General features: G+C 35.1%; 1 long non-coding RNA gene across 1 annotated transcript; it reads left to right on the top strand.

The window, feature by feature from the left end:
• The first annotated feature begins 12783 nt into the window (after nucleotides 1–12783).
• LOC126765459 (uncharacterized) lies at nucleotides 12784–13936 on the top strand. Its single transcript, XR_007668423.1, has 3 exons — nucleotides 12784–12972; nucleotides 13037–13731; nucleotides 13797–13936. It is a non-coding gene; the product is annotated as an uncharacterized LOC126765459 (long non-coding RNA).
• The last annotated feature ends 12491 nt before the right edge of the window (nucleotides 13937–26427 follow it).

The following is a 26427-nucleotide window of genomic DNA, read 5'->3' as shown; positions in this document are numbered from 1 at the left end:
AATCAGAGTCAAAAGTGAACTCTCACGATACTAACCTTTTAAAATAAAGTTTTATAAATTAAGTGATGCCTTTCTTATATTCTTACAATCAGTTGAGATTATTATAGTTTTGTTCACCTAACGGTTGTACGTATAAACTAAATTTAATCGAGATAAGTATAATGTTATGTATATAAGTATAAATGATTAGGATGACGAGAAAAGTTGAAATCCGGTTGACCGATAGTGTGAAATGGATGGTGAACCCCGTTCCCACTTCCCACCACTTCCCATATAGCACAATTTTAAATTTCATTTGAGTCTTTCCCTTTCCAATACACAAATGAAAAGTATTTAATATAACGGGATAAAACTTTGCACAAATAAAGCCTTCAGTGGGTGCCACCTTATGACCAAAAATTTTTTCAAGCCCCTAAGTACCGACTATTTGGACCTCAGTGCCTATAGTTGACTTTTGATCGAAAATGTCGGTCAATGTATGATTTGTATAACTGAAATTAAGGTATAATCCTTCTCTTATAATGGTATGTCTGTATGTCAAAAATGCGTCGAATCGGACCAATACCTCCCTTAGCCCCATATCTTCTTCTTCTTTATTGGCGTAGACATCGCTTACGCGATTATAGCCGAGTTAAAAACAGCGCGCCAGTCGTTTCTTTTTTTCGCTTCGTGACGCCAATTGAAGACTCCAAGCGAAGCCAGGTCCTTCTCCATCTGGTCTTTCCAATGGATTAGAGGTCTTCCTCATCCTCTGCTTCCTCCGCGGGTACTGCGTCTAATACTTTCAGAGCTGGAGTGTTTTCGTCCATTCGGACGACATGACCTAGGCAGCGTAGCCGCTGTCTTTTAATTCGCTGAACAATGTCAATGTCATTGTATATCCCATACAGCTTGTCATTCCATAGAATGCGATATTCGCCGTGGCCAACGCGCAAAGGATCATAAATCTTTCGCAGAACCTTTCTCTCGAAAACTATTAACGTCGACTCATCAGATGATGTCAACGTCCATGCATCTGCACCATATAGCAGAACGGGAATAATGAGTGATTTATAGAGCTTTATTTTTGATCGTTGAGAGAGGACTTTACTTCTCAATTGCCTACTTAGTCCGAAGTAGCCCCTGATGGAAAAAGATACTCTGCGTTGGATTTCGAGGCTGACATTGCTGTTAGTGTTGATGCTGGTTCCGAAATAGACGAAAATATATATGACTTCCATGAATGACGTGACGTTTGATGACTGGAGATATTTCGTCTTGCCCTCGTTCACTGCCTTTAATTTGCTTCCTTATCTAGTCTGGAGAAAGCAGAACCAACGGGCGGTTTATAAGAACAATAATATCAATATCATCGACATAAGCCAGAAGCTGTACACTCTTATAAAATATTGTACCTGCTCGATTAAGTTCTGAAGCTCGAATTATTTTCTCCAGCACCATATTGCAGAATTCGCACGATAGGGTGTCGCCTTGTCTGAAACCTGGTTTGGTATCGAACGGCTCGATCCTGACAGAGCTTTTTTGATGTTGCTCAACGTCATTTTACACAGTCGTATTAGTTTTGCGGGGATACAAAATTCAGACATCGCGGCATAAAAGCAGCTCCTTTTCGTGCTGTCGAAAGTAACTTTGAAAGCGACGAAGAGGTGGTGTGTGTCGATTCTCTTTTCACGAGTCTTTTCCAAGATTTGGTGCATGGTGAATATCTGGTCAGTTGTTGATTTTCCAGGTCTAAAGCCATACTGATAAGGTCCAATCAGTTTGTTGACGCAATATGCTCGATAGAACCTTATACGCGATGTTTAAGAGATTTATCCTACGATAGTTGGCGCAGATTGTTGAGTCTCCATTTTTGTGGATTGGGCAGAGCACATTTAAATTCCTATCGTTGGGCATGCTTTCGTCCGACCAAATTTTACAAAGAATATTTGAATAGCTTGGCCGGCAATCCATCAGCCCCCGCCGCTTTGTTGTTCTTCAGGTGGGTAATTGCTATAAGAACTTCTTCATGGTGAGGCAATGGAGGGTCTGCTCCATCGTCTTACGTTATACTTTCATTGCCTTTTAGCAGGCTGGAGAAGTATTTCCTTTATAATTTTAGTATGCTTTGGGCATCCGTCACTAGATCACCTTTGGGGGTTCTACAAAAGTATGCTCCGGTCTTGAAACCTTCGGTTAGCCGCCGCATTTTTTCGTAGAATTTTCGAGCATTACCCTTGTCGTCCAGCTTGTCAAGCTCTTCGTATTCACGTGTTTCGGCCTCTTTCTTTTTCTGTCTGCAAATACGTCTCGTTTTCCTATTCAACTCTTTGTATCTATCCCATCCCGCACGTGTTGTTGTCGATCGTAACGTTGCGATTTAGGCAGTCTGTTTTCTCTCCGCTGCGACACGGCACTCTTCGTCCTACCAGCTGTTCTTTTGCATTTTCCAAAATCAATGGTTTCGGCTGCAGGTGTACGTAAGGAAGTGCATATATCGGCCAAAATGTGAGCTATCTCAATGAAAATGAGCTAGCGTGTTTTACTCATAACATTGTATCTTTGTGTCTACAATGTCTTGTAAAATAGATAAATTAGAGCGAAAACTTGAATTACTCCCATGTAACTAATATCGGAATTTTCGATCATCCGGCTGACTTTCTCTTTTTGATTTTTGTTTTTCTAACAAACCTTATGCCGAATATGTCGGTCAGTGTATGAGTTATATATAGTATATTTATATATAAAATTGCTTGGATTTCGGTCAAGATGACGTTTCACACCATAAAATATTTTCCTGGCTTTGATTCTTGTAAGATGCATGAGTATTAAATGTTCGGTTGCACCCGAACTTAGTCCTTCCTTCTTGTTACTTTTCTTTTTGTTGTAACGTGTTTTTAATTAACGGCATGTTCATAGTCATTATTGGTTAATAGATGTCTCAGTTTTTTTTTTTAAACCAGTTTGATTTGAAATGAAAGTGGCGTGATAAAATGGAAATTGAGTTAACCCTACGAAAAAAATAGTTGATGTTGAGATATTGGGACGAGTTTTAATTATAAGTATATTAATATAGTCCTTCCTTTCTACTCAACAAATCTGAAAGAAATATTTGCGACTGATGCTTAGAAATTTGTGGAGTATTTGAGGTGTCCAGATTACGAGTTTTACATCAAAAATTATCCACTATGTACAGCTATTTTTATCATTTTAGTAAATGGTGGTGGGTTGACCCCTACACCCCTTAACTACAACGCAAAAAAAATTGAAGTTTTAGGAAATCTTAAGATTTTTTCACATAAAATAATATACTTACTATCTTACTATTTAAACACTCTAGCAGAATTGTTTGTTATTTGCGTGTTTTATTAACCTGTTGATATAAATAAATTAAAAACCTTTACTTGCGGTCATTCGAATATTAGATACCCTTACAAGTTAATTGATTATGAAAATAAGGTGAAGAGAAATTCGAACGGAATTGATAATTAGATATAGAAACCTAAACTATTAATTTTAATTATAAATTAAATGTTTAATGATAATAAAACGTACTATATTAAAAAATTCTGGGCCAAACCGTTTGATAATATGTAATTATATCTGCATTTTCTTGCTTTTGATAACTAAAAAATTTATTAAACTATAAAATTATTGACCCAGTTTTAATTATAGTCTATAATTTTTTTAAGATGTGTTTAGCATATTTCTTCGATTTATTTGTAGATCACTTATCAGATAATGATAGATATACATACATACCTATGTATGTAAATACTTTCAAAGTACATACAACAAGCCATTGTGCCAGTTTACTACCAAGATAATACAAGTTTTCCGGAGCAATATAGCAGTGGTACGAATAAATTCTAGTCATTTACAGTCGTTGCATGTTTTACAGCTAAGGTACTGCCTTGAAATTGTCCGAGAAAAGTGAAAGCACGATTGGTTCCAAAATCAATAATTTTTTTCGAAAAACAGCGCCTCTTTAACGTCTGTGAAACAATGTTTTTCGACTACCAGGATGACATGTACATCATTAGTGGCGATGAGTCTTGGATCATCGAAAACAGACGATCAATGTGCCGAATATCGTGGCAAAAGTGAACCGAAGCCGAAAGCGGGGTTATTCTCAAATTTCACCAATTTTCAGACGTAGGAGATGCTGAATAGGATGGACAGACGAACGGCCATACATATAGTCCTCGTATCGTCATCCAGATAATTGATATGAATATCTCTCTCAATTTGTTTAAGACGTTTAAAACAACCGTTAGATGAACAAATTGATTATATTCTGAAGCAACATGTTTCGAGAATATAAATATTATAATTTTTGCCCAAATTACAAGCATGTACGTATTTTGCATCAAATTTGTTTTCATGATTCATAAACTTTTTCTTACTAATTTATTGCAGTGTATGAGTTATATAGTTCACTTTTCCAATTTATTTATAAAAATTATGTTATTATTTTGCTATATTGCTTATGTACAATAGGGTGTAAGTTATTTCTAAAATTTATTTAATTTTTTTTGCAAACGCTTGCAGTTTTAGGTTTTGCCCTAAAAAAGGCATCCGACGTAAACAAACTTTTTATTTTAAATTTAAATCGAGCCTTAAAATTTTTTTCATATACTTATTTTTCATGGGATTTTTGATCCTTTGTAATACAGTTCTTAATTTCAAAGCAAATAAGCATATAAATTTTATAAAATGATATTATAGTCAGGGATGTTGTGGAGTCCATTACGAATTTTTTTAGTTGTCAGAATTGCAAACCACTTCTGATTTTTAGTGTTACAGATGCGGTGAAATCAAAAATCATATCCGTTAAAACTGTTTTACAACTAGATATTAAGGACCATACGCACTACCATTGAGTGAGTGTGGTCGTTTTTATACTCTTGCAACCAGTTGCCACAGAGTATTATAGTTTTGCTCACCTAACGGTTGTACGTATCACCTAAAACTAATCGAGGTAGATATAGGGTTATATATATATATACATATACATCTATGAACTTGTAATTACTTGGGAACTTATATACCAATTTACTCAAGTTACAGATTGCGCGGACGGACAAACCGACTGTCAACCGGATTTCAGCATTTCTCGGCATCCTGATCATTTATATATATATATACATCAATAGCATGTAAGTATGTTCATATATATATATATATATATATATATATAGCATGTAAGTATGTTCATATATATATATATATATATATGTATATAAGTGATCAGGATGCCGAGAAATGCTGAAATCCGGTTGACAGTCGGTTTGTCCGCCCGCGCAATCTGTAACTTGAGTAAATTGGTATATAAGTTCCCAAGTAATTACAAGTTCATAGATGGGCGTAATCAGGCCCACTGCCACGCCCACAATACGCCATTAACATCCCCCTACCGCTCTTAAAACGTGTGGTGCATCTATCGTCCGTCCTTTGTGCCAGTGAAAAATCGAGTAAAAATTAGTATATTTTAATGAAACTTGACACATGATACTGACACTATGAGAAAATTTGATATTTGCTCTAAAACTCCAATCAATTAAACACATAACCAGGCTTCACATTAAGATACGCAATTTGATACGGAGGATCGCAGTAGTAAACGGATGTATGTGGTCTGAAATTTTTCAAAAAGTAAGTATCTCATAAACTACTAAATCTTTATCAACCAAATTAGCTTTGGATAAATCTTTTCGAAACCCTCAATGACAGGGTGAAAATGGGAGCAGTCGGGTGATAATCCCACGCTTTCTCCATATGACAATAATGTGGAAAACCAATAAAAAGTTTACTAAATAAATACGTCAGACAGCGGGAGAGTCACCGCCTGCCTTTCAATGAAATCTCATGTTCAAAAACGGCAGGACTACTTTCAACTAATTTATGTAAACATAAATTACATAACATTGTTTTGACATTCCTCGCCTTTGGTACTGGCGCAGACACCGCTTAGGCGGTTATAGCCGACTTAACCACAGCGCGCCAGTCGTTTCTTCTTTTTGCAACGTGGCGCCAATAGGAGATTCCAAGTGAAGTCAGGTTCTTCTCCACCTGGTCCTTTCTACGGAGTGGAGGTCTTTCTCTGCTTCAACCGGCGTGTACTGCGTCGAATACTTTCACAGCTGGTGTGTTTTCGTCTATTCGGACGACATGACCTAGCCAACGTAGACGCTGTCTTTTAATTCGCTTAACAACGTCAATGTCATCGTATTCATCGAATGCGATATTCGCCGTGGTCAATGCGCAAAGGACTATAAATCTTCCGCTGAACCTTTCTCTCGAAAACTCGTAACGTTGACTCATCAGATGTTATTATCGTCCATGCCTCTGCACCATATAGCAGGACGGGAATAGTGAGTTTTTCTTCGTCCAGAGGGGACTTTACTTCTCAATTGCCTACTCAGTCCGTAGTAGCACCTGTTCGCATGAGTTATTCTGCGTTTGAATTCGAGGCTGACGCCAATAGCTGTACACTCTTATAGAAGATGATACCCTCGGTATTTAGTTCTACAGCTTGAATTATTTTTTCCAAAATTAGGTTAAAGAAGACGCACGAATCAGAGTCCTCCTGTCTGAAACCTTACTTGGTATCGAACGGCTCGGAGGGGTCCTTCCCGATCCTCACGGAGGTTTTGGTGTTGCTCAACGTCATTTTACACAGCTATATTAGTTTTGCCGGGATACCAAATTCAGACATCGCGGCATAAAAGCAGCTCCTTTTTGTGCTGTCAAAAGCAGCTTTGAAAGCAACGAAAAGGTGGTGTGTGTCGATTCCCTTTTCACGGGTCTTGGCTTGGCGCATGGCATATATTTGGCCAGTTGTTGATTTGTCAGGCCTAAAGCAGCACTGCTAAGGTCTGCTTGTTGACGGTGACCTTTAATCTTTCACACAATATACTTGATAGAACCTTATATGCGATGTTGAGGAGGCTTATCCCAAGGTAGTTCGCGCATATTGTGGGGCCTCCATAATCAGTTGTGGATTGGGCAGAGCATACTTAAATCCAACCATATCCAACAAAGAAGCTGATGCATGCTCCTCAATTCAAACGGATGTTCGTTGGCTACCCATAGAATACTTATTCTAAGACCGAAATTATTGAGCTGCTTGAGCCATATGTAAAAGAATCGTTTCTGGCCACTACCAACTGAATGCCTTTAAGTTATACCATTTAAGCCTTTAAGTTATGGTATTTAAGTCAAAAATGGAACATAACATTTCAAGCCTTCAGATACCGATGATCGTCAGTGCCTACAGATGAATTTTAACCCAAAAATCGGTAATAGTGTAATATATCAATTTCGATTTGCAATGAATGTATTATATAATGAATGATATACTATACCAGATTAATGCTGAAAATGTGTTAAATACACCGGACATACTCGTACTTATGTGAGTGATCTTTATAAAATTGAGCTTATATATGTACATACGTTGTGAAGTATACTTGAGTAATGCCAAACGTTAACACAATCAGTCCCCTAGTCTCAACATACACAATAAAAAGGTTTCGGACTTTGGTTAATGTTTACCTTATATACTCAATATACAGTGTGCGACAAAACTAAAGCACGGAATCTACCTTCCCGGTATTTAACTGAATAAAATCATAAATTAGGCATTACATGATGTTTTATTGATTTGTATTATTAGTTCATGTATGTATTCTTCTTTTAAAATTAGTAAAAATTAAACAAATTAACATATTAAAATAATAAATAAAATTCCATATATGAAGAACTCCAAAAATCTGGTGCGACAAAACTAAAGCTCGTAACTAAGAATTCACATTAATTGCACATTAATTGTTTGTCTAACGGTTTTTAATGATCAAAAATGTTGGATATGTGTAGTTATTACCTAATTAGAAAAATACTAAAGCATATTCAGTTGCAGTTCGTTATTCAATACGGTTGGTTGTATGTTAAAATGAAAGATATATCAATGTCTCGAAATAACTATTCTGTTCATTTTAGAAAAAAATTTGTTAAAGATTTTAGGAAACAAGAATCGGTTATGACTATTTCAAAAATGTTTGGAATAAATCATTCTATTGTTTCCCGAACATTTAGCCGATTTCGGAAATCAGGCTCTTGGGTTACAGCGCATAGAGGTAGAAGGCCGCGGAAAACAACCGAAGGAGAGGATAAGGCAGTAATTCGGGCGATAAAAAATTACCCTTTTATATCGGCAACATCTATTGTAAGATAATTACGGTTAAATATATTACAGAGGTCCATAAAATGTCTAGCTGTCCATGGGGGATTTTCATCCTACAGGAGTGCAAAAAAGCCGTATATTTCTTTAAAGAACAGACTGGTGCAATTTGTGAGGATGCACATATAATATATTGGACGATTACCAAATGGCAAACTGTACTTTTTTCTGGCGAATGAAAGTTTAATATCAAAGATTCAGATGGGCTGAAGCTGGTAGGCAGACCGAAGGGACAACGCCTAAATCAACGTTATAAAACAAGCGCGGTGAAACAATGTACTGGTGTGGGGTTGTTTTTCAGGGAATGCAATAGGGCCAATTCATCATATAAAGAGTATAATGGACAAATATAAGCATACAAATATTTTTCAGAATATTATGCTGCCACATGCTGCAGAAGAAATGGCTTTAAAATGGAGTTATCAACATGACAACGACCAGAAACACACTGCTATTTGTGTAAAACAGTGGTTTGTTGATAACAGAATTGAGGTTTTGATGTGACTTGCACAATCACCAGATCGAAAAATCAGACGTGAGAATTGTAAAAATAAGGATGTTTTATTCATACTAAAGGTAGCATGCCTTGCCGATGTGCAACTGTGTTGAAAAATAAGGCATAGGCAACCAAATATTGAAAGACAAAAATTTTTCAATCATAAAAACATTTCGTGCTTTAGTTTTGTTTTTATACTTCCGTCCGTCTGTCCGTCCGTCCGTGCAAGCTGTAACTTGAGAAAAAATTGAGATATCATGATGAAACTAGGTACACGTATTCCTTGGCTCCATAAGAAGGTTACGTTCGAAGATGGGCCAAATCGACCCACTGCCACGCCCACAAAATGGCGGAAACCGAAAACCTATAAAGTGTCATAACTAAGCCATAAATAAAGATATTAAAGTGAGATTTGGCACAAAGGATCGCATTAGGGAGGGGCATATTTGGACCCAATTGTTTTGGAAAAGTGGGCGTGGCCCCGCCCCCTACTAAGTTTTTTGTACATATCTCGGAAACTACTATAGCTATGTCAACCAAACTCTACAGAGCCGTTTTTTTAAGGCATTTCCATATACAGTTCAAAAATGGAAGAAATCGGATAATAACCACGCCCACCTCCCATACAAAGGTTATGTTGAAAATCACTAAAAGTGCGTTAACCGACTCATAAAAAACGTCAGAAACACTAAATTTTACGGAAGAAGTGGCAGAAGGAAGCTGCATACAGGCTTTTTTTAAAAATTGAAAATGGGCGTGGCACCGCCCACTTATGGACCAAGAACCATATCTCAGGAACTACTAGACCGATTTCAATGAAATTCGGTATATAATGTTTTCTTAACACCCTGATGACATGTACGAAATATGGGTGAAATCGGTTCACAACCACGCCTTCTTCTAATATAAAGCTATTTTGAATTCCATCTGATGCCTTCTCTGTATAATACGAGTATAAACATTAGGAACCAATGATGATAGCGGAATAAAACTTTACAAAAATACGGTATTTGAAAAATATTTAAATGACGAATAATGAAATCTCGATTATCACTTTACCATGCGAGAGTATAAAATGTTCGGTGACACCCGAACTTAGCCCTTCCTTACTTGTTTTTACTAATTTTAAAAGAAGACAACATGAACTAATGATACAAATCAATAAAACATCATTGCTTAATTTATGATTTTATTCATTTAAATACCGACAAGGTAGATTCCATGCTTTAGTTTTGTCGCACACTGTATATAGTTTAAACACTTCTCATTTTAGGTTGTCAAAATCAAGTAAGGAAACTAAGAGAGGCTAAGACCTTTAGTATGGGTTAATAAGATATCTAATATGATTACAATCCACCCCTAACTTATTTGAATGGCGAATATTAAATTCTTTCGCATCTCTGAAAATTGTTTATTTAATGTTCGGTGACACCCAAACTTAGTCTCCGACTTGCATACACTAAGTTGGGACAACAATGAATGCTACATACTAGACAGGCATATTCAACAAGAACTTCTAATAATATAAAAAAATGCGCTAACTACTTCAAATATCTTTTCGGGGTCTATGCCTACTGTGTGAGTGTTTACAAAGGTAAATACTTGTAGTATGTACATTAGGGTGGCCCTTAATTTGCAACGAGTTCGGATTCTCGGTCTCACCCCCTAGGAATATTCCAATCGACTAAAAATTAAGGGGGTAGTAAGGTATTTTTTTGTTTTTTTGCATTTGTTTTTATTTTATATTAATGTATAATATCTTAAGATTATTATGTGAAAATTTGAGAGCAATTAAAGCAAAATTGACGGAGATATACACTTGTAAGTCTCCGCCCTCCGATTTGATGGTGAGCGGCTGTGAAACTTTAAACGTGTTTTTCTCACACTTCACTTTTTCGAAGCCGGTGAACTCTGTAGCTCAAAATCTACTGAACCGATCCTTTTGAAATTTCGCACAGTCTTTCTTTACATAAATTGTGAGATGCTGTCGAGTTTTTTTTTTTTAATTTTAACTTATTTTTAAACAACAAAATTTCTGATTTTTTGCTGAAAAATCAGTATTTTTAGTTCCGAGAGTTGTAAAAAATTGAAAAATCATTAAAAAAAAACTCGACAGCGTTACCTGAGGAAACTTATCAACTAATCAAATCAATTTAATTTTTTAATTTCAAATGATCCAGTCATGAGTTATGCGGTTCACCGCGAATCAATTTTTTTTGGAAGGTCTGCGAAGTTTCTCTGTCACCGGCTCATTTTTTAAAATTTTTCTATGAAACTTTGACAGAATATTCTTTAAATATCATATAATTATGCTATAATTATACAATTAAATAAATATTGATTGTATCTTAAAAAAAAAATATTGAAAATATGCTTTTTTCGCACGAATTAACCTTACTACCCCCTTAATATATATAAAATTTCATTCCAATCAATTATGTAAAACTTAGAGGAGGCTGACGGCGATTGAAATATTGAAAAAATTTTAATTTCCACTTTATTTAACTTTTAGACGTCCGTACTACGTATGTATATTGTGGCTTAAACCATCCATCTAAAGCATGTCATTACGATTTAACGTTTATTAAGGAAGGTAGAGAACACAGAACCATAAATCAAAAAAATTCTGACATTACAATAAATAAGATTTTTAACCACCTATGGTACCTCTCTGATGAATGCAGTTTCTATTACTGTGAAAAAGAAGATTGTTGAAAAATTAACATCTTTGACTACTGCGACAAAGATGTGGAAACGGTTACACGTAAGGCTTGGTGAAATCAAGTGATTTATAGAAAAAGAACTCCACATTTTCTATGTAACTATGAAAAGATTTTATTTTTCATTAATTGGTAGGTACATATTTCCTCTCAACTTCTGAATGTGTATCCTCTATATTGGGATGATGTGGAAAATTTTAAAAACGGATAGGATACTGTTATGAATGTAGTAGGAAACGATACTGCAGAATGTGGCGTAAAACTTATTGAAGAATATAATAGATTCTTAACAAATAATAAAGAAGAAAAACAATATTTGTTACAAGTCATCACTGATTATAGAAAAACTAACAGTTACATTTATATAAATATATTATACGCAACATTATAATTTAGTACACAAATCTCTCTTCAATAATAATAAAAATATTCACAATAGAACGAAGTACATATTTATGTACATATATACTTATTTGTACCGTACCGTTATATCGGGTGATTTTTTAAGAGCTTGATAACTTTTTTTAAAAAAAAAACGCATAAAATTTGCAAAATCTCATCGGTTCTTTATTTGAAACGTTAGATTGGTTCATGACATTTACTTTTTGAAGATAATTTCATTTAAATGTTGACTCATGTGGTTTCAACAAGATGGCGCTACATGCCACACAGCTCGCGATTCTATGGCCATTTTGAGGAAAACTTCGGAGAACAATTCATCTCAAGAAATGGACCCGTAAGTTGGCCACCAAGATCATGCGATTTAACGCCTTTAGACTATTTTTGTGGGGCTACGTCAAGTCTAAAGTCTACAGAAATAAGCCAGCAACTATTCCAGCTTTGGAAGACAACATTTCCGAAGAAATTCGGGCTATTCCGGCCGAAATGCTCGAAAAAGTTGCCCAAAATTGGACTTTCGAATGGACCACCTAAGACGCAGCCGCGGTCAACATTTAAATGAAATTATCTTCAAAAAGTAAATGTCATGAACCAATCTAACGTTTCAAATAAAGAACCGATGAGATTTTTTGCAAATTTTATGCGTTTTTTTAAAAAAAAGTTTAAAAATTTATACTATAATTCAATATTTTAGTATTTTTCTGCAAACAACTAAGGGCCACCCTAATTTGCATAGCCTGTATATTTAGAGATGTACTCGTATATCTTCGTGGCAATTGTTTATTTATATACTATCAATTTGGACGCAGTCCAATGTATTTGCAAAAAAATCCCGTTACTATATTTTCGTGCATATCCCACAAACGCCGAGCCAACTAAAATAGTAAATGCATAGCATACAAATAGATATGTATGTGTGATATGTATTTTTATACATACATATACTAATAGACATTTTCCCCAGATAGCATTGAGTTGATTGTATGGTGATTTACGTATCATTATTTATTGTTCTTGCTGATTGTTTTTTGATAAATTTGCCGTTTACAATAACAAAATGTACAAGTATCAGAAAACGCTCAACAAGTTGATTAAATATCAATTGTGTTGTTTCGTGATCCCGTTATGAGTATACAGTTAATAACATCAAAATATTTTTTTTTTGACAAAATAATGCATGCATTTCTCACTTCCATATAGGTCATCTCCAAAGCAACATCTCTCTAGTGCGTGAAATAAGTAAATAAAATAAAACATAATTTTAAAGTAATTAATTAAAATAGCTTAATAATACATTATTTTTGAATTTGCCAATTAAAGAAATAAAAATTAATTATTTTATAATGTCAGCCACTCAAATAAAAAGAAAAGCTAGAAAGGAAGCTAAAAAAATTATAAATTCAAAGTTGTTGCATAGTGATTCAAGTGTTGAAGTTCAATTTCAAGACCAAGGTGTTCCAGTGGTAAATAATATTGATATTGTCAACGAAGCTAGAGGGGAAAGTAGATTTCAGGATTTCTTGGACAGTGATAGTGATAGTGTTACAAGTGATAAAAATGATGAAAAGATGTAACCTATGATCTGCGTTCAGAGCTTAGCAAATGGGCGTCAGACTTCGGAATAAGTTTTGTGGCATTTAATGCTTTACTGTGTGTGCTAAACAAATGCACCATAAAAGTTCCCAAAGATGCTAGGACAGTTTTACAAACACCGGCTGAAATGGTCAAGCGAAAGAAACTATATATTAAGAAGACTGGTGGTGAAGCGTCAACCCCTTTTCTAAGAGCAGCAATCAGGCGTATTTTTTCAGACGAGTTGGCAATGTCTTTTTCGTGGAGGGGCACGGCAGATAAGCCAAGCGCGGAAAAATGTTTAGTTACAACAATAATAAAAAGTAATATTATTTTATATCGTATTAATTCTTTTAACAATAACTACATTTCTTTCCTCTTTCTTTAGATATTTGCCATGAAATGTTTCAAGTGGACGAAAAAGCCGTTAGATCAACGCTACAAAAACATTTCGTTTATGCAAACGAAAGAGTAAAAAAACGCCGTCTACCTTTGTCTGAAAATAAATAATTGTATTGAGCTGTAAGGAAAAACATGTTAATGAATTAATTTAAAATATAAATAAATGTTAATTTAAAAATAAACCAAAAATTGAATATTGATTAATAAGATGACTGAAAACTGACTGGAAAAAACAATCGAAATTTATAATAAAATGACTGTAAAATGACTGTAAATTGACTAAATATTGACTGAAAATTGACTAGAAATTCATTGAGAAATGACTGGAAAAAACAATCGAAATTTATAATAAAATGACTGGAAATTGACCCTGAAAATGACTCAATAAAAATCATTCAATTTGGTTCAGCCATTTTCTCCCGAGGGAACAGTTAATTTACAATGAATATTGATATAGAAATTGACTGTTTTCTATCAATTTTTGTACAATTGTACATACGCTTCAACGTTCTTATTTGGGCACTTAGTATAAAGGACAGGGATTGTTGCGTCTATGTATCAATACCTAATGTATGATGAGAATTTCAATCTATTGTGAATGAAAAACAAACAACACTGGCAGGTATTTTTCAAATTTTCAATAATAAAACAAAAAGTTTTATGTTATGATGTGTTTTATTTGACCATCACAAGCTAATAGCTAAATCATTGACAAATAAAACGCACTTAGCTTATTTCATATATTCACAATCAGCTGATATACAATTTAGTTTGAAATTTCAAATTTGGAAACGGAATATTTATATACTACACAAATACAGTGATGAACAAAAGTATTGGCACAGCAAGATACCTTGACTTTGGCACTGTTTTTTACCACTTATAAAATAAGTTTTGTATACCAAATAAAAATGCTTAGTTAGGACGAGTAATTATCAATTATATTTCCTTTAATTCATTTAATTATCTCTTATATTTATTTAACAGTAGTTATAACAAAAAAAAAAGTTTTAGCGAAACAAAAGCATTGGCACACTCCATAAAAATCCAAAAAAAACAATAACAAAGTAGTAAACTATACATAAAATTAATATTTTGTGGCCATGCCCTTTTGCTTGATGACTGCTTCCAGCCGGTTTGGCATTGATGAAACCAATTTTTGTGTCGTTTCTGCGCCAATATTCCGCCATTCCTCCATTAGTGCCACCTTCAACTCAGCTTTTGTTGATATTGCTCGCTTCTTAACGCGCCTATCTAGTTCATCCCACAAATGTTCTATTGGGTTAAGATCCGGCGATTGAGGGGGATGCGGTAATGTTTGTTTTATGTGATGCACCAGCCACATGCGTACATCATAAGCCGTATGCTTCGGGTCATTATCGTGTTGAAATGTAAATGACTCTGGCAATTTCAATTTTTCGGCACTTATTTTGAAATTTCTCTTCAGAATTTCCATATAATATTTCTTGTCCATAATGCCGTCTATGAATTCCAGCTCACCGACACCTGCAGCGGACATACAACCCCAGACAATTACCCCTCCACCGCCATGTTTTACAGTAGCAGCAAGGTTTTTTTTTTGCAATTCGGTGTTAGGCTTTCTCCACACAGTTTGGCGACCATCAGATTGAAATATATTGAACTTACTCTCATCTGAGAAGAGTACACTGTCCCAGAAGTCCCTTGGCTTGCTTATGTATTCCTTCGCATAAGCTAAACGCTTCGTTTGGTTCACTTTTGAAATGAGAGGTTTACGTCTAGCTACGTGAGAACTGTAATTAGCTTCACGCAGTGTCCTCCGGACCGTTATTGGATGAATATCTTTTCCCATCTCTTCTTTAACTTCCGCAGCGATTTGTGTGGATGATATTCTGTTGTTCTTTTTTACCTTCCTGACTATTTGACCACGCTCGCGATCACTTAAAGCCTTGGGCCTGCCTGTTCGTTTTTCGCTTTGTAAAGATGCAGTACCTCTAAAACGTTGAATAACACTCCGTATGGTATATCGGCTTCTGTCCATCATTTCACCAATCTCAGCGTACGATTTACCCTGATTATGCAAATATAATATTATTTTCCGTTGAGATTCGTTGGTTTCACATTTTTTGCTGCCCATTTTAATAAAATTGAAGCAAATTTAACTATAAAATAAACGCACACTGAGTTTTGAAGTTTGATTCTTTACAGCAACACATTTGCTTACGTATAATTAACGGTACTTTAAAAAAGAGTTGCCATAATTAATAAAAATCAAACTAAGTTTCCTGATTTTATAGGGTGTGCCAATACTTTTGTTTCGCTAAAATTAGCGCTTTTTTTCTTTTTTTAACTACTGTTAAATAAATACAAAAGATAATTAAATGAATTAAAGGAAATATAATTGATAATTACTCGTCCTAACTAAGCATTTATATTTGGTATACAAAACTTATTTTATAAGTGGTAAAAAACAGTGCCAAGGTCAATGTATCTTGCTGTGCCAATACTTTCGTTCATCACTGTATATTTATTTTATTTATTTGAGGTCTAAAACTACTTGAGGTCTAAAAAACTGAAAACAAGTGTTCATATTTGTCTAAATTTTAACTCAATACTGATCCAAAAAATCTGTAATTTTGGTTTGTTTACATTTTCATCTGTCAAAATGAGGGTTTCTCGCTATTGCCAACTACTTTTTTTAGGAAAAAACCTAGCTATTGTGAATGAAAAAAAGCGATGAACTGGCAATGCCTCTAGATCAATATACAAGCTATGATAGCATATGACAAGCCAAAATAATTACTTATGTTGGCTAACCGTGCGATTCTGTACTGTGATACAGTCTCAAGTCTCTAAATTTGAGATTTTGAGTTAGAGACAATTTTTGAGACTTGAGACGATTTTGCTATTCTGTAAGTGACAGTCACAAAATCTATTACATTTCATTATTCAGAGATGTTTTTAAACTTGAATGAAAATAAATATGTCGATAACAAATATTAATTTTTCTATAACATAGTAAAAAAACATATTTATCAATAAAAATAAAAATATATGTTGACTTTGTTTCATAATATTTACGAAATTTATGTAAAATTGATTTATTTTTAACCTTTTCGTGTTTGAGTTGCTTACAAAATATAAAAAAACGGCAATCGATTAATATCTATGATGATCTCTATTCAGTATATTCAAAATGGCAGACAAGAGTTCTTTTTGGTTTTGTGACCTGCTAACTACCAGGTCTCAAATTTGAGGCAATATATTGAGACTAACGCTAGAGACTATTTAGTGAATAGTAACTAGTCACAAATTGATATTTTACCTCAAAATGTCTCAAACACTAGAGACTGGTTACAGAATCCCGCTATAAGTCTTCCATACAAAATAAGCTAATAGCTTAATTTGCTGGTCAAATAAAACACGCCAATTATGACGCGGTTTTAAAAATAACCTATTGATATGTTTTTGCAATAAAAAATGGTTTTGTAACATGGCTGCCGTCTGTCACCTACAAATTTGGATGAGATTAAATGCGCAGTTAATCCGGATAAACGCTGCCGTCTGTCAAGGCTATAATTTAATAATATTTGTTATATAAATGACGTTTAATAATTTAACTTATCGATATCATGTCAATAGCCAAATTACTCATTGATAGACTACTTATACTTATATGTATGTACAGAAATCAATTAAGATCTTAAACATATGAAGATGTGAAAGTTCGAGTAAAAACAAATGTTAATGCCTATTGCACATTTTAAGATTTTAAAATGTATTTACTGCTCTCTTTATCGGATTTCGACTCATTATCTACACATACACCTTGTTTTACTAAATAATTGAAAGAAACCTTTTTACAAAATATATTGGCTTAAATTATCGCTATTTTTTTGTCATAAGGTATCATGTAGTTTATCTATATAAGTATTAGGGTGCTTCAAATTTTTCAACTCTTACCCTCTCAAATGTTAGTGATTGACAAACAAAAAATCCTCCCTCAAGCCAGGCGCTGTAGCTTAACTCCAAGGGGTCGCTATTTTTTTTTAGGTTCCCATACATTTTACATAGGAATTTTCGTTTTTTCATTCAAAATAAAATTTCACCAACTAATTTTCGTTTCACAGAAATAACCATCACTATCTTTCCAAATTCTAACAACGCTTCTGGTATTGTCCAAGGTCAGTTTATATAGCCATATAAGTTTTACAGGGATATCAAATCAAATCAGGCATAGCGACATAGAAGACGCTCCTTTTAATGGTGCAATTAATTTATTATTTGAATAGCTAGGTGCATCGCCTCCCATCGTTTGGTAAGCGTGTACGCTCTGGGCATCGCTGACCAGATTACCCTCTAGGTTTCTAAATGAGTATGTTTCGGTTTGAAACCTTCTATAACTCGCCACATCATTTTATAGATTTTCCGAGCCTTACCTATGTCGATGAGGTTTTCACATGTTCTTTACATGACAAAAATCGGTTGAATCGGGCTAATAATCTAAATTTATTGTTTTCCTTAACGAAGCATATACATATGTACCAAAATTGAATAAAATCGAGTGAAAACTTGCTATAGCGCCCATATAAGTAACATCAGGATTTTGCAACATCCGGTCCACTTTACTTCTTAGATATTGTTGATGGCATGTGAGGCACTTCAATGAAACTCAGAGAGCATCTGTTTCTACAAGGTGTTTTCCAAAGTAAACAGGATTTTTTGCATCTAGCGTCCCCATGTCGACTGTGCGTTAGCATCTGCATTTCATCGATAGGAAGTGAATTTATTGCGGTTTAAGTGTCTGTATGTTTGTGTTATAGGTGCGAAAATGAGCTTCGAACAAAGAGCCAACATTAAATTTTGGATTAAAATTGGTAAAACTTTTACCGAAACTTTTCAATTGATGACACGAGTTTATAGCAATGATTGCCTATTCCGTAGCAGAGTGCACGAGTGATTTAGACGTTTTCGAAGTGGTTGTGAGCACATAAATGACGATCAACATGTAGGCCAATCAAAATCCGTGATCACCGAAAATTCCATCGAAACTGTGTGTGAATTCATCAAAAGTCAGTCAGAATTTAACATCTCCAAAACATCGATTTATCGCAGTTTTTCGAAAAAACCATTTGTTCTGTTTTTTTAAGTCCTGTTTACTTTGAAACGCACCTTGTATTAATAATATGTATGTATGTAGTAATACACAGAATTGATGAAAATGAGTCAATATATCCCATGCACCTACTTATTAAAAGATTTTCCAGCTTCCGGTTGGCCTTATACCGTAGTTGGTCAATATTATTAATTTCGATATTCTGGGTAAGAATTAAATATTCACTTACGGGAAGTAAAATATAGGTATTAAACTAATTGACTTTGACTTAGATTGATATAACTTGATAAAACACCAAATTTGATTGTAATTCAATCAAGATTTCGTCGAATAATGAATATTGAGTTCCTTTTTTAGTATTAAGTTATGCCAACCCCTGGCAATCGTTCTACTCACATATGTATGTATGTATGTGCATGTAACGTACATATGTAGAAGAGAGCTATGATAGATTTATTCTTACAAAATTTAATTGCAACGAAAAGATTTTCTTAGAAAAACTATTGAAAACAAGAATAATGAGGCTGATGGCATTAAAATGGAAAGGTTTGAAAATTTGAACTTGATCACAAGCCAATTTATTAGGTTAAAATTTAGTTAACTTTAACCCTGGTCGAGACCAACGGTCTGATACACTTAGTCGAGACCAATGGTGCTTGGCTAGGCCTAGGCTAGTTTACATACATTTGTATGGAAATACGTGTTGTATTTACGCTCATATATGTACAATATAGATACATTTTTGAAATTTCTTACCTCTCGATTTGGTTGAAATCAAATTGATTGCCTTGTTCACGCTTGGCGTGGCAATAGCGTTGATAAAATATGTAACATTTTGAGAAAAACTACATTTTTTCTTAACCTTTTAAAACGCTCTAGCGGCTAAAGTATTTGACATAGATAAACATACAAACTAATTTGGACATGTAACGAACATGAAAACAGATAAATCAACCATGTGAAGTGATAGAAACATACCAAAGTTCATATATTTTCATACAAAAGCCAATCACCATTGGTGCACTAAGGTGTAATATTATAATATCCTTTTTTCGTCCTTTTCGATACGATATCCTTGAATTTTTTTTCTGAATTCTTTAGACAATAAAATTCTAGGAAGCTACCTGGAAGCGCAAGTCGTTTGCTACACTCTAAATATATTTAAATAACATTTAAAAACAAAATATGCCTGGCGAGACCCGAGGGTCTCGATGAGGGTTAAGTAAATTTTTTAAATAATAACATTTAAAAGATATGACACTGAATTTGCACAAGTCAAACCACTACATTATTTTAAAATAACATATGTATTCACAATCTAGAGAGTGGAAAATTCTGAAACAAATGACCAGCGAAGTTCTTTCTATCCATTCAGTGTTTGGTAATTTGATGAGTTTACAGAGAATCGTTAAAATTTTTTAAAATCTTTCAAACTAGGCTTTTTCTGCGTCGATGCAGCGCTGCCAGCGCAATTCCCAAGCATTGAAGGTGTCACGGAGGGCATTCTCCGGAATAGCCTTGAGAGCCGAGGTGAATTTTGTCTGGATTCCCTTTGTTGTCTCAAAATGCTTGCCTTTCATCGGCCTTTTCAAGCAAGGAAACAAGAAAGTCCAGCCCCCCCGGTAGGGCGGCTGTGGAAGCGTTGGGCTGCCGCCCTTGGTTAGGTACCTGTTCACGAGAAAGGCGATGTGAGCCGAGGAGTTGCCGTGGTGCAACTTCCAATCGGCTGCAATGTCTTCTCGAACCCAATTGACTCTTCGTTTGAGTCTCTTAAATTCTTCCACGCAAAACTTGGCGTTGACGGTTTGTCGTGGAGGAACAAATTCATGATAAACGATGCTTTTGATGTCCAAAAAGACATTCAGCATCGTTTTCTCTTTGGATTTGTACATTCGCTCCTTTTTTTGAGCGAGGAGAAACTGCCGTGTGCCACTCGGAAGATTGTCACACCACTTCTTGCTAAAGCAACATCTAGATAAGCCTGCTTGATCACATCTGCGTCTCTGTCTCAGATTAACCGAGTTTCACACTGAACATAATCGCGAACCTCTGCACTTACAAACACTGCATTTTCGGCTTGAACCACTCACAGCAACACGTCGCGCGAAAATGTTTTTCCTTACTCCAGATGCTGGGAGACAACTGACCAGGCGCTCGAAGTATTATTGCACCAGAGAGTATAATAATTTTAGGTATAAAGATATGTATATCTTCTTCTTTATTGGCGTAGACACCGCTTACGCGATTATAGCCGAGTTAAAAACAGCGCCCCAGTCGTTTCTTCTTTTCGCTACGTGGCGCCAATTGGAGATTCCAAGCGAAGCCAGGTCCTTCTCCATCTGGTCTTTCCAATGGATCAGAGGTCTTCCTCTTCCTCTACTTCCCCCGGGTACTGCGTCGAATACTTTCAGAGCCGGAGTGTTTTCGTCCATTCGGACGACATGACCTAGGCAGCGTAGCCGCTGTCTCTTAATTCGCTTAACTATGTCAATGTCGTCGTATTTCTCATACAGCTTATCGTTCCATCGACTGCGGTATTCATAGTTGCCAATGCGCAAAGGACCATAAATCTTCCGTAGAACCTTCCCCTCGTAAACTCGTAAAGCCGACTACTCTGATGTTGTCGTCGTTCATGCCTGTGAACCATATGTCCGGACGGGCATAATGAGTAACTTGTATAATTTGGTCTTTGTTCTTCGAGAGAGGACTTTACTTCGCAATTGCCTAATCAGTCCGAAGTAGCACCTGTTGGCAATAGTTATGATTTGGAGTCTGACATTAGTGTTGGCGTTGATAATGGTTCCTAGATAGACGAAATTATCTACGACTTTAAAGTTATGACTGTCAACAGTTGTTTGGTTGATCACAGGAAATATTTCGTTTTTTCCTCGTTCACTACCAGATCCAGTCTAGAGAAAGAAAAAGTAACGGCGCGGATGTTGAGGCCAGTGTATCGATGTCATCGGCGTACCTCTCTATTCAGCTCGAATTATTTTCTGCAGCAGTAGATTAAAAAAGTCGGACGATTGGGAGTCGCCATGTCTTAAAACTGATTTATAGAGGTCCTTCACGATCTTGACGAAGCTTTTGGTATTGCTCAACGTCAGTTTACACAGCCGTAGTAATTTTACAGGGATACCAAATTCAGAAATAGCAGCATAAAGGCAGCTCCTTCTCGTGCTGTCAAAAGCAGTTTTGAAATCGACGAAGAGGTGGTGTGTGTTGATCCTCCTTTCATGGGTATTTTCCAAGTTTTGACGCACGGTGAATATCTGGTCAGTTGTTGATTTGCCAGGCCTTAGCCACACAGCTAAGGTCTAATCAGTTTGTCGACGGAGGAGACTTATCCCACGTTAGTTCGCACATATTGTGGGGCCTCTATAACCAGTAGGTGATTGGGCAGAGTATACTTAAATTCCAATCGGTTAATGGAACGTCTGCTCCATTGTCATCGATTGGGGAATCGGGTTCACCATCTCCTAGTGTTATGCTTTCACTGCCATTCAGCAAACTGGAGAAGTGTTTCCTCCATATATTTAGTATGCTCTGGGCATCAGTCACTAATTTTCAAGCATTACCCTTGTCGGCCAGCTTGCCAAGCTCTTCGTACTCACTCGTTTCGGTCTCTCTCTTCTTTCTGAAAATTCGTTTCGCTTCCCTCTTCAACTCTCGGTATCAATCCCATCCCGCATGTGTTGCTCTGATTTCTCTCCACTGCAACACGGCGCTCCTCATCGTACCAGCTTTTTTTTGCGTTTTCCGAAAACCAATGGTTTCGGTTGCAACTGTACGTAAGGAGTTAGTTGCTGACGAGTGCTCTCAGAGGGCAGAATTGCAAGTCGAATAGAAAGTCGCTCTTTTGTCTGTTGTGATTACAGCTTCTCAATGTCGAATCATCCTTGTGTTTATTGACATGCGTTTTTTGCTGCACAGACGCGGGTGCGTAGCTTGGCTGCAACAAGATGGAGGTCCGAGTCGATGTTAGGACCTCGTGGCGTACGCATGTCTAAAACACTGAAGACGTGTCTTTATAATAAACGTTTTCTATTCTATATATCAGTGAATATATAATATGTATTTTAAGAAAATTACTATAAGTATACATTTAGCATTGGTTATAGCGCACTTTATGGCCTTAAAATCAGATCGTTTTTCTAGCTGATTTTATCCATTTATTTTGGTCAAAATGTATGATATTATACTAAAACCAAAAAAAAATTTTCTAAGACATAATATGATTTAGCGCTGAATATGAATGGATTGGGTGAAGATGTTTGGTTTAAACCCTATATAGCTAATTAATGATTTCGAGTTCCATCGTGGAACTTTTGTTTAGCACCCTTATTTCCCTGGCTTTGATCCTTGTAAAATGTTCGGTTACATACCTGAACTTAGGCTTACCTAACTGGTTTTAATTTGTGAAGATGTAGATATTAGATTTTCTAATATTATTGATGATGTAAAAATGTAAATACCAATTAATTAAATAAAGAATAGTTACTGATTAACTTGCATATGTGGTTGAAGTAAATATACAAACATAGTTTTATATAAATACATATAAAGTGTATGAATTTTCCTATAACTCATACAGTGCTCGTATATGTACTTATGTACATCAAGTTATAATGTTTGCACTTCTTCTAGAATATTCTACCAAATTTTTGTGATCAGCACATTTATTTATTTTAATTTTTTGTTATTTCTAAGTCTTTGGCGCATGGCTTTTGAAAACGCAAGAAATGGAGAAAAAACAAACAATAGTTTGACAAAACTAGAGAATGTCCATGAATAATGAAAAAGTAAGAACACAGCAAGAAAAACATGTACACACTACTACATACATATACCCTTACATGAATGTACATATGTAGTTGTTAGGTACATATTTTTGGAAAAAAGTTCTCTTGTATGCACACATAGTCGGCCTGTTATTTGCTGTCTTCGGAAGAGTAGTAAACACGGATGAGCAGAAAAAATTGGCTTCTCATTCCAAAATATAAAAATTTGTATAATAAACATTTTTGTACATAGTATAAAAATATTGTATATTATCAATATATTATCAATGCACATATTTAAAGCATTTTTGTCTAATTTAATGTACTTGCAAACAATTTGTTTATAGATTCATAGAAATCCGGAAAGATTAAAACAGTCATCAACATTAACAAACGGGACATCACATTAAATGATCGATGCCACTATAGATCATTTCGTTTGCAATTAATTAATCGAGCTGAGCGTCCGCTAACCTCATTTACATTCGTATGTATGTACATACTTGTACATAAAAAAACCTATGCCACTTATGCCATTGTACCTGAAACCACGCTGACTGTTTGATCTGACTGTTGAGATAGCAACAAAATGTAAAATTAGCGAATATGTTGTAAGATCAATAAGAAATGTTGCACTGGCTTATGTCGACCATTTCAGCATTAATATTGATGCATATCTGCCACATGCGGTAGTATATAAAAAGTGAACGTAAGAGAGGGGTTAGGTTTGCAGGGACATTCATTTTATGTGTTTGCAAATAAGTAGCAGCATTGAAAAATCGCTTAAATTGTTCTGAAGGACGAATGCCAATATTGATTTGAAGTTCATTAAAATATACTTTTGTACGTATATACATATGCGTATATGTATGTATGTATGTATAAACTAGAAAATACGGATATTTATAGCTTTTCCCACTACAGATCTTTCGTTTCTGAAGACAACTTGATTATAAGAAATACAACGAAAACGCATGATCTAAAGATATTTTTTTTATTTCCGTGGCAACATTTTTGTGTACGTAATCAAAAATTTTATTTGACAGTATGAGTCCCAAATATGTATAAGAAGTGTTTGTTCGCAAACTCACATTCGCATTCAGAACTAGCTCAGCTAGTATGCACAACCTGTAGCAAGAGAAACCAATTCGAAATATACATATGTATATGTATATATGTACATACGTGCACGTTGTGTATTTATATATGCACATACTCGGACATTCCTAATAATAACGCATAGGTACGAACTTTTAAATATACATAAGTACGTTTACACACAAAATTTTTTGCTGCATTTTGTGTATGATTAGATGAACACAATAAAACCAGAGGCGAACGTCAATGGCGTAGAGAGTGGGTCTAAAAGATGCTTAGAAAGCTACATTTTTTAAAAATATTTTCTTATTAATTTTTATTGTGCAATATACACATGCTATACACACATAACCCTGCAATGAAACCAACCAACATAGTATAGTATACTATACATATGTATGTATATTTTTTCAACTAAAAATTACTTATTGAATTTGCTTACATAATTTAAGCCTACGTTAGAGCGTTGTTCATCAAAACATTGGCAGATTGGCAGGATACGATTTTCGCAAGGGGTTAGGATAATTTTGCAGTTTCGAGAGGTATTTTTGATAGGTATCTGTTCAGGTTCTGTGTTTAGCGTTGGTATTTCAAGATCTCCATGTATTCTCGAGTCGCATATGCTATGGTGCATCTGTTAGGTCTCGTAGCGTTTTTGATTGGAATCATTGTATTTTATGGATACTAGTTGTGCAGGCAGAACCTCGTAAGTGTTTACCATACAGCTTTCTGACTGAATTATAAAAAAATTTTATGGTCCAAGCATGGGTCCCAATAACTAATTTAGGCTGGCGGTTTGAAGTTTGAGATGCTGTATTTTTGCAGAAACCGTCTTTACATGTTTCAGTCTTTACAGTTAATGAGACGCGCTTACACTTTTGTTCATTCACTTTTATGCGCCAGTTTGACAGCCAACTTCCAACTAGTTTTAGTTGATATTCTATGGTCTTTGTCGTTTTTACTGGTGATGTGCTTCAACATAAAATAGCGATGTCGTCTGTCAATGTTTAGGTTAGTACTTTTGCATTCGTTGGAATATCTGCGGTAAATAATACCTTGAGGAACTCCAGCCATAACTGGATGAGAACAATTCCTTAAATTTAACTGTAAATCGCTTGTTAGTAAAATATGATGTGAACAACTTTTTTTTGGCAAAGTCATTTTAATTTTGTGCATGAGCTCTTCTTGCCATACTTTATCAAATGCTTGGGCTACGTCGAGAAATATCACTGAGCAGTACTCTTTCAACTCCCTCCTGTTCTCATTGGCGATGCGATGAACTTTTTCAACAGTACCATGTTTTTCACGAAAACCTATGTTATAACTTGGAATAGTTTCGTATTCGTAGATTAGCGGAGATATTTTGGATATTAATTCTTTTTCAAATAGCTTGCAGAGAACGGGCAACAAGCTAATTGGACGATATGATGACGACATCGTTGCGTCTTTTCCCGGTTTGACTATCATGATAGTCTGCTACTTTTCCATGTTTGTGTAAAATTTTATTTATTTATTTATTTATAATAATTCATATAACAAAAAGAGTTTTATTATATAAATACATAAACGCAGCACTGGCTACGAGGCCTTCAGCTGTCTTGTAATTATAACTAGGTGAAAAATTCTAATTGCTAAGGGTTAGT

Source organism: Bactrocera neohumeralis, unplaced genomic scaffold, assembly GCF_024586455.1.
Source record: "Bactrocera neohumeralis isolate Rockhampton unplaced genomic scaffold, APGP_CSIRO_Bneo_wtdbg2-racon-allhic-juicebox.fasta_v2 cluster10, whole genome shotgun sequence".
NCBI lineage: Eukaryota > Metazoa > Arthropoda > Insecta > Diptera > Tephritidae > Bactrocera > Bactrocera neohumeralis.
Note: the sequence above shows the minus strand (reverse complement) of the source record. Positions and strands in the feature narration are given on the sequence as shown.